Raw genomic sequence first — 12,889 nt, 5'->3', positions numbered from 1 at the left:
GCGTATATGAGGAGGGCTCGCCAGCCGCAATGCGTAGTAAGGCTCGCCAGCCATGGGGCGGTCGGTTAATTGACCGTGAGAATAGCCGCATTGGATGGGCTTGTTTTGAAGGTAGCGGACTCATGATGCCGCCGTGGAAATGGTGAATTTTGAATTTCACTACCAATGTTGTTGAAATGAGCGGGTCCCGTGGTCGTGATCCCTCGTGAGGGGTTTAGTTTTCAGTACTTGTCGTTAGGAGCACCTAGACCAAAACACAATTTATAACTTCACCAACAACTCTACAATTAGTAAAGAGGCAAGTAAAGGTCGGATCCCAAGGGATGGGAATTGAGATGAGATTTCTATTGCAACTAGTGGTGTCTAAGGGTGTCACAATTGGGGTTGAAGTAGAAGGTCACTAAAATAAATAGCAATGAAAGTAAACAAGCAAGATGAAATAAAAGGGATGTAAACAATTGATAAAAAGCACTAGGGTGTCATGGGGTCATAGGGGATTCATAGGAATTGATCATACAAACATATTCTCAAACTATAAGCAAGCAATTATTGTTGTGATGGATCGAGTTGGTTTATGTCTTACAATACTAGGAAAGTTTGGGTCCCAGAGCCGAATCGATTAGATTGTGCAACACCTACAAGTCGACTTAATCTTCCCTACTCAACAATATGCATGGTCTAATGAGACTCGAGTTGGTTTATGTCTTACAAGTCTCATTGAAAAGATAGGTGATGGGTAAAAAATGCAAGGATTCATAGGCTCGCATTTCATCAAACATAACATGTGCATAAGTTGAGATCACAACAAGCAAGCAAATAAATTATGAAAACATATTAAATTAAGCATGAATCATTCCCCATGTTGGTTTTCCCTAATTACCCATTAACCCTAGCTAAGGAAACTACTCACTCATTATCATGTTGAACATGCTAGCAAGGTTGTCAATCATACCAACAAAGTGAAACATGATGAATAAATGAAAGTGATTAACAATAATTAAAGAGGGATTAAAAGAATTATACATACTAATGATTCCAATAATAAAGCAAAGAATAAAAGAAGTACTTGATGCTTGATTGGAAGGTTGTCAATCTCCCAATAATAACCCAAATAATCTTCAATTACCCAAAATAAAGGATGAACAAGAGAGAGATTAAGGAAATAAAACTTGTATTAAAACTTGATTAAATGTTGATTACAAGATTAAAGAGAGATTTCATTGATATTAACTACACTAAAGATTGCTAAGAAGAACATGCCCTTCTAATTAGACTAATGGGATATTTATAGTGGGGATTAGGTACATAAATTAGGGTTTACTAAGTGTAGATACCCGTATCCGTCGATATTGGAATTTATAGAGAACCCGACAAACACCCGATGATGATAGGACACATGTATTTATTAGTTGTCATTGTCATTATTTGGGTTCGTTTTACGATGTAGAATGAGCGTTGTCGACGGAGTATTTTAATTTAAATGATACTTAAATTAAAGTCTTTTTTAAGGTGATTTCAATTTATTTTATTTTATTTTGAATTTATTTTCTTAAGTTTATTTTATTGAAAATAAAATAAATATTTGATTTGAAAAATCATTTTATGAGTATATTTGATTTGAAAAATCATTTATTTTAATATGTTAATCGATTTGAAAAATCGATTTTAAAAGCGAAGAAAACTCGTTTTAAACATGTGTTTTGAAGCTCGATTATAGCTCGGTTTTTGAGCCCGTTTTCTTTACGAGTTGACACGAATATCGAGTACACTAACCAACCTAAGCCTCTACCCATCCAACCCCAGTTCGAACCCCATAACCACGGCCCAAATCATGCCCCAAATCACCCCCAACAGCCCGCACAAAAACACGAGCAGCCCCCCCTGTTTTGCAGCTCAAACCCGAGTCCAAAACCCGCTCCAAACACCACCAAAACCCGTACCCATTAACCCTAACCCATACCCTAGTATCCTACCCATATTACCTTAGCTTAACCACCAAGAAAACCCCTCTCAAAGCCTCACAAAAGCTGCTGGACAGCAGCTATGCGTGAATGAGCCCGTCTGCCTCTCCCCTCTAAAACCCTACCTTAGCTCCTTATAAATACCCCCCCTTCACCATACATTCATTCCTCTAAGTTCTCCACACATCCTACCGTCACTCACAAGCTTTAAACCCCAGAAACAAACCCTAATTGCCTCTCAAAAACCCTCCACAAAACCGACTTACAAACTGAAACAGTTTGTGTGTCCTCTTCGAAAAACAATTCGTTCCTCCATCAAACCTCCATCAAAATTCGAGTTTCTTGTTCCAAATTAACCATACAACATCCATCTACACATTAGACAAAGATTTACGAGCCAAATTGCCCTTGAGAGTACACGAATTCCCTCGAAAAACAGAGTGTTATACACTCTGTTTTCGCGGCTTTTCCTGTCTGTCCAGTTCTGTTTGTGCTCGTTTTTCATGCCCAATAACTCAAAACGAGCAGGGGTTGCTTTAAGATCTCTGTTCTCCTCTCTTTCTAGTTTTCAAAACATCTTTTAAATCGAATTTTCACCGTGAAACGAGAGAGAAATCGCAGTTTAAAAGTTGCTGTCCAGATTTGCAAAAAACGAGTTGTTTGCTTTGTTTCTTCGTCGACGACGGCCTCTCGAGATAAAATCTACCATCGGTTACGACCCAAGACGGTGTCAACGATACATGTAGGTTGAGGGTGCATCAAACCCTCCTCTTTCTCCCTTTTATTTCGTTTTTTATGTTTGTTTTCTTATAGTTCGTTTTTGTTTGTTTATCGTTTTTGTTTATCGTTTGCTATCATTAACTATGAAACTAGTTTAGTCCGAGTATGAGTTAAAGTACCACCATGAACACCCGCGTTGACTTGAGATGGGAAAGAAACCGCTACATCAGTCGGTCGTACACCCCCGTCTCATTTACATATCCTCGTGTTCAAGGTAGGGCATTAATAAAATGAATTCTGACTTGGCTCTTCGCTTTTGACCCCTCTTTTGTTTCATGTAATTCGACCCACCTTAGGACCATTCACATATTAGTATGACCTCTGATTGTTAACATATAACTCGTTTAGATGACATTAGATTAATTTAATAACCTAATTAGACACGTTAGGGTACATCGACATAGCTTTAAAAATCAACTGACGATTCTGTAAATTAATTGAACGCATCTCTCTCTTTCACCTGATTTCTCGTTAGTATAAGAGTGCGTGATTAGCATCTTCTTATTAACACTCGATGAGTTAAATTAATTAGCAAACTTGACCTAATTTGACCCCTTTAGGCCGTGTAGAATGCGCGTTTGCAAGGTACCTTTTCAAATCGATCAACGTCGTTTCTAACTTGTTTTCTAGCCCGCTTTCGAACTTGTTTCGCAATCAATTGATCTAACTAATGAACCTGACCTAGGACCTAGGGTTGGACGTGGCTTTAGGCCGTGAGGCTTGGCCATGTCCTTTGGTCTTTCTTGTTTCGTTTATTTTACATCGTTCGTTCTTTATTTGTTTTGTCGCTTGTAATTTATCGTTTGTTATCGAGTTGTAATTTTCAAGTTAGCTTTCTTTTATCGAGTCAAAACTTCTTCCAAAAACCTTAGTCTTGTTTGGTTAGATGGTTGTGCCCCAATGCAAGTAAGAGCGTAGTAAATCGCATGTTGTTTAAAGCAACATGGCCCGATTTATGCTAATGCATGCTTTGGTGTGTGACCCAATGTCTAATTCGATAAGATTAAGTGAAAGCACGCATTACGAGGAGTGACCCAAGGCCGTGAGTCATGTGAGCCGTGGGCCACCCCTTTTTGCACGTTTCCCTAGGCCGAATTGGCCGTATAATGCGTCTTGTACGGTTTTGTGTATGGCGTTGTATTTTAGATCGAGTTGTGTCTTTAATTTCTTGTTGTGTCGGCATGAAATGCCTGGGTTGTAATAGGGTAGATCCCAACGGCTCCCCCATTCCCATCAAGCCTTGTTGTTTTGTTTGTATGTTGTTAGATCAATCAACCCACATGCTAAATTACAACTTTGACAAAGTTAGTTTAGTTGCATCTAAATCGACATAGAAACTTCACATGTTAGGGTTTTGAAAACGATGTTTGCATATCATATATCGTAGTAGCTATGACCTTGTTTGAAATCCGACACTTGACTTAGTAGAGGCCGTTATCGACGGGCGGGGTTAGGTGTCCTTATGGGCTTCCTAACACGTACCCTCACCCCTTACTCAAGATCTATGGTTTGTGGATCCGTCTAAATACCATTGGATTACGAGAGTCATTCTAATCGAGTGATGTAGGGTACAAGTCTTTATCTTTAATCACTCGTAGTCGATTGGCTTTATGATTTTCGATGAAAGGTGTAAAGTTGACTTGAACGGTTCCAAGTTCCCAAAAAACTTGGTGGCGATTCTAATTTGTCTTAATTCGATTCGAAAGAACCTCGAGTCGATTATGCCTAGTGTGGATCCCGCGGACGCAGTTCCCGAGGGCCTTGTCCACACTAAGGGCTTAAATGACGATTAAGTCCTTGAGGAATCGCTGGTCTCTAGGGAGACTCCGGTCTCTTTTTCTCCGGTCTTAGAAAAAGATGTGCATCCTTCCTTGAAGCTTGTAGAAGACGAAATGGAACTGTCTGGGAATCCGGGCGTCTTTAGCATGGGACGGGCGGATTTGGGCGTTCCTGGACGGGCGTCCAGAGGGTGAAGACTGGCGTCTTCTCGAGTTTTTGCCCGGGCGTCCAGCTGAGGAAGACGCTCGGATTGTAGGCCTTGGACGGGCGTCTTCAAGGCAATCCGCACGGATTGTCAGGCAGTTTCTTTCCTTCTTCTTTTCTTCCTTTTTCTTCATAAAATCCTTGAGGATTTCCTCGGGGATGCAAGGATCTTTTCTCATCATTGCCCATCTACCATAGTATGTACAAAGGCCTTCTAATCTTGTCTCTCCTTAATGCTTGGTCATTGAATTCAATCAATTTTGCCATGAAAATGCAAGGTTTGCACTCCTTTCCTACCAAGGACACAAAACCTCAAAGAATATGCAAAACAAAGAACTAAAGACAATAAATGACCCAAATATGCACTAAAAGGCATGGGAACAAGGCTAATTCAGGGACTAAATGTGCTCTAATTATGGTCACATCAAATATCCCAAAACCGAACATTTGCTCGTCCCGAGTAAAGAGGTGACAAAGACTAGGCCCATTATTTAAACTAACCTAATAACAAAGCCGATATGAGACAATTAGCGGGTCTCACTCCGCCCCTTCAACTCACAACAAGACAACCATGAGGTAGGATGCCTTCTTGCAAGGCAAGGTGGGTCTTGCCAAAATGGCGACACATCCGAACATTAAAGCACACAAAATCAAGTGATGGATGCATCTACAAAAGAATAGTCACTTTCCTCATCTAAGTGGCGGAAATTATCTATAAGGGAAGCAATTCAAGGGTACACACTCCTTCATAGATGCAATTTCTTCAAACTACTAAGCCTGGAAGGATACCAATAAATCACCTCCAAGTTGTGTCAAGCTAGGGTACCTTTGTCCTCAATCGTTAAATGCTTTTGTCAAGAATAGACTCCCTATGGTGTTAGAAAAACTGGAGGATCGCGGAATTCCCCTTCTTGCCTAGACAAGAAGAAGGGTCGTCCCCTCTCTACCATGCACAAAAATGGATACGATGGATAAAGGGATTGATAGATATTTGAGATTCACTTTGGGAGTTTGCTTTTGATGTTGTTTTTTCCCCCCAATTTATTGTGGCATATAACATTTGAGAACACTTTCTTTTGCCATTTCTTTTGATTTTAGGCTTTTCAACACTTGACAACTTTTCTTTGCATTTCTTTTTGAACATTTTCAAAGTCACCCCATATGTAGTGAGGGTGCCTTATATTTGAAGCTTTAGGAGTTCTATTTTTGCTCCTCTTTTCATTTGATGCATTTGCAAACTTTTTCTTTTCTTTTCTTTTCTTGAACTCAAATTGATTACTTTTTGTGCCCATTCCCTTTGATGACAAAAATGTGGTAGAACATGGATGATGGATGCATGGTTTCAAGGGTCACCTTGGAATAAACGGTAGCCAAGGAGTTATCACACCACAAGGTACTCTTGACTAGGCCTTAATCCATGGGTCAAAGGATACTAGCATGACACATCCTAGGGTGTTTTACAAGTATTCTAACAAGCAAAGTCTTAAGAAGAAAAAGCATCTACTAGGGCCTATGTACACTTGTCAAGCTTCCCAAGTAGACGGTTTCACAAAATTTTTCTAACCATGCAAACTACATGCCATGATGCAACTATCATATATACATCCTAATGCAAATGATTCTACCAACTAATATGACATATAATCTAAATGCAAGTCCTAAATTCACATTGTTATACCGCATCAATCAAAATAAAGCCACATAGTCATTAACATAGAGAGGAAAAAGGAGATTGGAAAGATCATACCATGCGGTCTTCATGATCCTCATGTCTCGGATGTGGCGTAGTCAATAAATGTGAACAAGGATAGAACAAACACAATATATACAATAATATATACAAGACTACACTACAAAGGAAATGAACTTATTTTTGGTTTTTCAGTTTTTCAAATTTTTATGGTTTTTCGAAATTTTTTGATTTTTTTTTTTTGGGGTTTTTGAAAAAAAGTTAAGTTAGAATTCCACATCCCCACACTAATATGGGCATTGTCCTCAATGGCCAAAATGATGGGAAATTATGCAAACATGATGCATGATTTCTACACTAAATGCAAGCTATACTATACTACACTACATGATGCATGGGTTTTTGTTTATGACAGAGAGCGTAATTTAGATTACCTCCCGTTGCGTATGCATGTACTTCCCCAAACCGAGATAGACATTATTTCTAATGTCCTAAAGTTGGGAGTAGTTCATGCACACAAGATGCAATGCATGAAACTAAATTGTCATTTTGGATTTTCAAAAGTGGGAACAATGAAATAAGAACACCTCAATGGGGCCGAGGTGTTAGTCCTCTATGTTGCTAGGACTCTCCAACCATGATCAAGATAAAATAAATAAAACAAAGAAAGAAGTAGACAAACCTCAAGAGGGTAGGAGCCTCCAAAGCTTGCTAGTCTTCCACCATATCATCATTGTCATCATCTTCCTCAATAGAAGTGGACTCATCACCACTTCCCTCTTTACTTCCTTGCTCACTTCCTTCATCATCCTCTTCTTCTTCATTTACCTCTTCTTCTTCATTTACCTCTTCATCAATGTCTTCATCAACCACCTCATCACCGACAACCTCATCGTCACCCGGTATATCACCCCTAGATGCACTTGGAAAGAAGACTTCCCTATCCGCCCAACTAGGCAAAGGACATGAAGGATCAAGTAGTCCTTGCCTAGCTAAATGAAGGAGGGGTGGATATTGGGCTAAGTATGCATCTTCCTGATCCTTAAAAGCTTGTTTGTGCATCTCTTGCATAAGTAGAGTCATGTAGTCTTTGCTTGCTTCAACACCTTCGGGTTTGAACTATTGATACTTGAATGGATAGGGTGGTGTGACAATGGAGGAGGAGGGCATTTCAATTTCACCCCTTTGTTGACGGATGATGTATTCGGCTTCTTTTGAGAAGGGAAGGAGGTATTTGGTCCGATGGACACTCAAACGGCATATCTTGGAAGGCAAAGTAAAAGATCTAGCATCATTGGTAAGCCACCCATATTTGGTGTCAAGAGGATTATGGGTAACCCACTTGTACTTGTTAATCATGGCATCCATGTCAATGAGATGACCCCCTTTTTTCGCCACATACTTGCTATCCTTGTTGAAATTCGGATCAAAGTACTTAGCCAAAAGAGTGACTAGACCTCCATTTACAATAAAAGCGGTGCCTTGCTTTCCACAATCAATATTGAGCCATATTTCCACCAAAAGCCTTAGAGAATTGTAAGGCTTGGTGAATTCCCTTCCAATATTTAAGGCCGACTCAAGTAGAACACAATCGAGCTTGGTAAAGTGGTTAGTGTCTTTTCTTGCAATGATAGTATTCCCGATGACCTTGTGCCACACTCTAATGCCCGGATGGTGGACTAATAGAGTGCGACTAGCATGATAGTTCTCAAATTTCCTCCCGGAAATCGCCTCCCAAAGAGGAGCGGGGTCATATTTTTCGGGCTTCTTGTAATAACTAGGTGAATCGCTAAGACCTAATACTTTACCCAATTCATCAAAGGTGATGCGCCTACTCACATTGGCAAGGCGGAACTCGATGTTTTCTCTAGTCTCTACCTTAGTCACTTTCAAAGAACTCAAGAATTCTAAGGTAAGGGAGGGGTATGTCAATTCTCTTGTAGCAAACAATTTTCCCAACCCCATGGCTTCAAATAAGGCTTTTGTTTGTTCAAAGACACCCAATTTGTTCAAGGCATCTTCACATATGAATTTGGTGGGTAGAAAGGATTTTCTAGCATACTTGGCAAATGTATCCCTATGGGAGTTAGAAATGAAAATTACCTCCGGATAGTTTGATAATTGAGCAATTTCCGGAGTTGTTGATGTTGTTGCTTCCAAGGGGGGATTTTGTTGTTGTTGAACTTCCAAGTTTGAACTAGCTACCACCATAGCCAATGAGGCTTTCTTTGCTTGAAGACATTTTTGTCTTTTTGAGAGTGCATTTGCCTTAGGTGCCTTTGTTGATCCTTTTGTTCTTGCCATTGATGAAAATACCAAGAAAAGAGTGAAAATCTTCAATTTCCAAGTATACCCAAATCGATTTTAAGATGAAATGCTTTGCCTTTGTAATTTCAAAAATCGACTCAAAGGTTGAAGATTTTGGTTCTTGGTTTGATTTTTGTTGGAAGATGAGTGATTAATTATTGTTAAAAGGAAGTTTGGATTTGATTTTGTTGAATTTGGTTGAGGAAATCTTGTTTTGGTGATGGAGAGGATGAGGGTTTTGAGTTTTGGGGTTTATGGGTAGTGTTTTGAATGAATGAATGAAGAAATGAATGTGGGATGGGGTATTTAAAATACCCGAAAATTTCAAAACTGCAGGGGAAGACGGGCGTCTTTCCTTCGGGACGCTCGGATTCTGCCTATTTTGGGTTCAGGATTCTCGCCTAAAGACGGGCGTCTTTCAGCAAAGACGCTCGGATTTATCGACTGCAGGACGAGCATCTTTTGCTGAAGACGGGCGGATTGTGAGACAGTGAGCTTTCTTGTTTTACACTGGCAAAAACATGGACGTCTTTCCTTCAAAGACGGGCGGATTTCTGAAGACGAGCGTCTTCTCTACCAGGACGCTCGGATTTTTCGACAGTCCCAAAATTTCTAATTTTCAGATAAAATGGACTGGCGGATTTTGACGAAGACGCCCGGATTGCCTGAAGACGAGCGGATTCCCCTTGAAAACGCTCGGATTCTCCTTGGTCTACCCGGATTCAGTTCCATCCGTGCACTTGCATATCCCGTGTCATTTTTCATTCTTCAAATCCCGTGTTCTTCATTGTAGGGGCACTACTAAGGCATGAATAGCCTAGGCAATTGTTATCCCCACACTAAGCTAAAGCACTACACATCAATTAAATCATTAGTCCCTCCCTCACTTCTCTCAATAATGATAATTACCATGATCAAAGCATAAAAATACAAGAATGACAAAAAATGCAATATAAGAATTAAAATGCGAGTTAGGGAGTTAGAAATATTTACAAATGGTGGTTTAGGGAGGACTCCACCAAACTCTCATCCTTAGTGAGATGTCATGGGGGCATGTCCAAGGTGTTGTTGATGTTGCTCAACACCTTGAAGAAGTATTCAAAAGCTTGTTCATTATCATGATAAAGATCTTCAATAGATCTTTGCCCTTGTTGTGCTTCATGTTAGTCTTTATCAATAGCATTACCAATATAGGGATTGAAAATCCCTTCAAACTCATCGTCCCAACGACCACAAACTTCATCTACTTGGTCACTAAAGATCTCTTGAGTTGATAAAGACAACTCTCCCACTTTCTTGTCTTGGCCAATGAGGCCATCCTCTTCATTGCTTGACTTTGGTGAGCTTTTCAAGCTCTCTTTGTTACAATTCACTTGCTCTTTGAATGGAGCATCATCAATTTTCTTCTTCCATTGGAATTCCGACTTCTTCCTATCATCTAAAACATGGTTCATGCAAACGGGGAGCTCTCATGGTCTTGTCAAGATTGAAAGTTATGTTCTCATCTCCAACTTCTAGAGTGAGCCTCCATGCTTCACATCAATCACCGCACCCGCGGTGTGTAAGAAAGGTCTTCCTAGAATGATTGGAATGTTGGAGTCTTCTTCCATGTCCACAATGACAAAGTCCACCGGGATGAAAAATTTCCCAACTCTTACGGGAACATCTTCCCATATCCCTAATGGTGTCTTCGTCGATCTATCGGCCATTTGGAGTGTGATATTGGTGCATTTAAGCTCTCCCATCCCTAACCTTTTACTCACCGAGTACGGCATAACACTCACACTAGCCCCTGGATCACATAAGGCTTTGTTGATCGTGGTGTCGCCAATGGTACACGGTATTGAGAAGCTTCCCGGATCTTTGAGTTTTGGAGGTGAACTCCCTTGAAGGATTGCACAACTCACCTTAGTGAAGGCGATAGTCTCAAGCTTCCGGATTGACTTCATATTTGTGAGGATGTCTTTCATGTATTTCGCATAGGCCGGCACGTGATTGATTAATTCTGTGAAAGGAATCAAGACTTCCAAATTCTTCACAATTTCCATAAATTTTCCAAGTTGGTCATCAAATTTGGGCTTGGCTTGACGACTTGGAAAAGGAAGTCTAATCACAATGGGCTCCTTCTCCTTGACCTTGTCTTCATTTTTCCTTGAAATTTCTTCTTTTGATGGTTCTCCATCCTTGGAGTTTTGCACAATTTCTTCTTTGTCACTAGCTTCCACAACTTCATCCTCAACTTGCTTCTTCGGTGCTTCATACCTTGTACCACTTCTCAATTGAATGGCACTAACCGTTTCATGTCTTGGGGGATTACTTTGAGGTGGTAATTGCCCCTTTTGTCTTTGTGAGCTTGAAGATGCTAGTTGAGTCAATTGGGTTACCAACATTTTGGTGTGAGCTAGGATGTTGTTGATGGTGATTTCCTTTGCTTGACTATCTTTTTGCATTTGAGTGAAAAACTCTTGTTGATTCTTTTGCATTTGGAGGACCGCTTTTTGAACATCAAAACCTTGGTCATTTTGTTGATTGTATGGAGTTTGATTTTGGTAGCCTTGGTTTTGGTTGTAAAAGGGTCTTTGATTTTGGTTTCTCATGGGAGGTGGGGTGTATGTTGGTTGAGGGTTTTGAACATTTTGGCTTTTGTATGAGAGATTTGGATGGAATTTGGTGTTTTCATTGTAATAGTTCGAATAAGGGGTACCACTCTTGTATGCTTGGAAAGCATTCACTTGTTCATTTGTTCCCCTACATTCACTTTGGTCATGTCCCAAAGTTCCACAATTCTCACATATCCCACTTGGGATTGATGAAGATGCAGTCATGGCATTAACATGATGCTTTGGTGATTTTGAGGCTTCTTCAAGTCTAGCCATAGCTTTTTCAAACTTCAAATTGATGGTGTCAATGTGAGCACTAAGTTGAGCACCCAATTGAGTAATGGAGTCCACTTCATGCTTTCCTCCTCTAGTAGCCTTGCGTGGTCTACTATATTGTGAGTTATGGACCGTCATTTACTCAATTTTGTTCCAAGTTTGATTGTCATCAACTTCGGTGAACATTCCATTTGATCCCATGTTGAGAATGTTCCTTGAATCTTCATAAAGACCGTTCCAAAATTGTCGTACCAAGAACCACTCGCTAAGTCCATGATGCGGACATGAGCGGCAAATTCCCTTGAATCGCTCCCAAGCTTCATACAAAGATTCTTCATCTCTTTGCTTAAAGCCCGTAATTTGAGCTCTTAGCATGTTAGTCTTTTCCGGTGGATAGAACTTTTTGTAGAAAGCTAGAGCCAACTTCTTCCAATAATCAATTCCGAGAGTAGCCTTATCAAGGCCTTTCAACCATTGTTTCGTGGTGCCAATTAGAGAAAAAGGAAATAAGACCCATCGAATTTGGTCTTGAGTTACACCGGTTTGAGAAATCGCATCACAATAGTCGCAAAAACTCTCCATATGAGAGTGAGGGTCTTCACTAGGCATCCCCCTAAATTGGCATCTTTTGACTAATTGGATAAATGCGGATTTGGCAATAAAATTTCCGGTTAAGTGTTGTGGTGTGGGAGTACCATTGGGTAGGTTCTCCTCGGTGGGTACGGAATGTGATGAAAACTTAGGCATTGTGGGTTGATTTTGTGTTGGGTTCTCCTCACCTTCTCTTGCAAAAGGGTTGATGAACTCAATAGTATTTGGTTGAATATCTACAACCTCACCGATACCTCTCAAAGTTCTCCTAGCAAGTCTTCTATTGGTTGTCAAAGTCCTTTCAATTTCGTGATCAAAGGGTAACAAGTCACCTTGTGACCTTCTAGACATGCAAAATATCAAACAACTCGAAAATAATTAGAACAAACCTTGAGGAGTTTTACTTCCCCAAGGCAAAGAAAGACACAACTAATAACAATACAAGAAAATCTAAATCAAGTTAACACCGTCCCCGGCAACGGCGCCATTTTTGGTCGTGATCCCTCGTGAGGGGTTTAGTTTTCAGTACTTGTCGTTAGGAGCACCTAGACCAAAACACAATTTATAACTTCACCAACAACTCTACAATTAATAAAGAGGCAAGTAAAGGTCGTATCCCAAGGGACGGGAATTGAGATGAGATTTCTATTGCAACTAGTGGTGTCTAAGGGTGTCACAATTGGGGTTGAAGTAGAAGGTCA

At 40.2% G+C, this 12,889-nt stretch overlaps 1 non-coding gene across 1 annotated transcript; it reads left to right on the top strand.

The window, feature by feature from the left end:
- The first annotated feature begins 11,865 nt into the window (after nucleotides 1-11,865).
- LOC141654281 (small nucleolar RNA R71) lies at nucleotides 11,866-11,972 on the top strand. The gene has a single exon (XR_012547842.1). It is a non-coding gene; the product is annotated as a small nucleolar RNA R71 (small nucleolar RNA).
- The last annotated feature ends 917 nt before the right edge of the window (nucleotides 11,973-12,889 follow it).

Source organism: Silene latifolia, chromosome 4 (assembly GCF_048544455.1).
Source record: "Silene latifolia isolate original U9 population chromosome 4, ASM4854445v1, whole genome shotgun sequence".
Classification (NCBI taxonomy): Eukaryota; Viridiplantae; Streptophyta; class Magnoliopsida; order Caryophyllales; family Caryophyllaceae; genus Silene; species Silene latifolia.
Note: the sequence above shows the minus strand (reverse complement) of the source record. Positions and strands in the feature narration are given on the sequence as shown.